The sequence below is a fragment of the Triticum dicoccoides genome, chromosome 6B (genome assembly GCF_002162155.2).
Source record: "Triticum dicoccoides isolate Atlit2015 ecotype Zavitan chromosome 6B, WEW_v2.0, whole genome shotgun sequence".
Lineage (NCBI taxonomy): Eukaryota > Viridiplantae > Streptophyta > Magnoliopsida > Poales > Poaceae > Triticum > Triticum dicoccoides.
The window spans coordinates 621,701,448-621,703,104 of NC_041391.1; the positions used below are offsets into that span (position 1 = coordinate 621,701,448).

The 1,657-nt window shown below is 54.7% G+C and overlaps 1 long non-coding RNA gene across 2 annotated transcripts; it reads left to right on the top strand.

The window, feature by feature from the left end:
* Positions 1-852: 852 nt before the first annotated feature.
* Positions 853-1,657, top strand: LOC119320247. 2 transcript variants are annotated; one of them, XR_005154875.1, is made up of 4 exons: positions 853-922; positions 1,031-1,178; positions 1,269-1,327; positions 1,416-1,657. It is a non-coding gene; the product is annotated as an uncharacterized LOC119320247 (long non-coding RNA). The 2 variants fall into 2 exon arrangements; XR_005154874.1 differs by having other exon boundaries at positions 867-1,178.

Below are 1,657 nucleotides of genomic sequence, written 5' to 3' on the forward strand. Positions count from 1 at the left end.
CCAGGGGCTTTTAAGTCTCCCATATCATCCAGCGCACTCTTTATCTCTTGAGCCGTGTATAGCCACGGCCCATATAGTTTAGGGGCTACGTACACACACCTGGGGAGGGGCCTCTGGATTGTGGGGGCCCGGGGCGGCCGTCCCACCTGCCCTCCCTCAGGGCCGGGCCTGTCCAGGGTAGATGGACGCATTGACTACGACCAAGTGGGGTAGTTGGGTGGCCGACACACGGGCCCAAGGCCTGCCGTCTTGTGTCCGTGTGGAGGCAAATATGGACCGAAAATGCGTCGAGACAAATAACGAACGGACGGATTTTGGGTTTGCATCGACACGTTGGGCCAGCGTTTTCGTCTGTTCCGTCCAAAAGGACACGCGCAGACCATTTGCGTCTGGCACGTTAGAGTTGCTCTTATGATTCTTTTGTGCTTGTAATGGCGCATTGGGATCATTTCAGTTTCCTGCCGATGTTCATCAGCTGGCTCACACTTCACCCATGACACGAGGAAGGATCACCCCCATAGAGGATTGGTATCCCGTATCCGCCGGTGGCAAGCACCGAATACAGACGCCACGTTCCGGATTCAGGTAGTAGCGTCCCTTGCGAGAAGCCAAGCAACCGAGCATGTTGGCATGTCCGGCGCCGGCACACTTTTGCTTGGCTTGCAAGCCGCGTGGTGGAAAACCTTAGCTGGCGCTGCATGCAGCTTATCTTGCCAGCGCCAGTCGGTGCCGCCGGTGTTTTGCTTGCGCGGGCAAGAAAACGGGCGAGGCCGTGCTCGCGTCTTAACGCAGATCAAGACGGCGCATGGTAGTGTTGGTTGGCCAGTTGGGGCCAATAGCTCCTGTGCGACATGTTTGATGTGAATTTGCTTGAGTGCGACGTTGTTCGAGCGAATGGCTGTGGTGCGACACATTTAAGCAGGTAAATAGCCCAGGGCCACATGGGGTGTTAAATGTGGTTAAATTGGTCGTCAACCAAGCCCGTTTATGTTAGGACATGTGGGTCCAACTTAATTGCTCCTCAAAACAGCTGACCGTGCCCTGCCGCCCGACCGTGCCGGACCCGCCACTCTGCCCCCTCCCCCCTTCTTCTCCGGTGGCGGCGGATCTTGCGTTCTCAACGGCGGCGGCGGAGCCCTCGTTCTCAACGGCGGCGGAGCCTTCGTCCTCAAAAAATGGTGAGTGAAAACCCTAGTCCCCCTCCCGTTCCTCTCTCGGCCCCGTAGATCTCAGCTCGTTTCCTCTGTTTTCGCTTGTTGAATCGATAGGTTGTGAGGGGAGCCCGTGGGCATACTGAGATGGAGCCCCCAGATTCAACTTCGAATAGGTAATGCTCCTCTCTCTGATCCAATTTTGCATGCAATTAGGGCCTAGTCTGCTCTTTCTCACGGGCTCACACTGTCCGCCACTGACAGAGGGGATGCTGCCGCTCGGACCTTCGAATTGACGGTCAATTTCTTTCCATCAAAGGCAAAATTAGTTGATGGTAGCATTCAGAACATTGAGAGAGACACAATTGTTAAATGGGAGGTTGAGTTTACAGAGATTGATCCACAAGTTCTACAGAACATGGGAGAGAAGGCAGTGAAGAAATGGGTGGAAAAAATTGGGGAGAATGTTGTTTGGGGTCCAGAGCAAGAAGTATCACTGTTGTGGT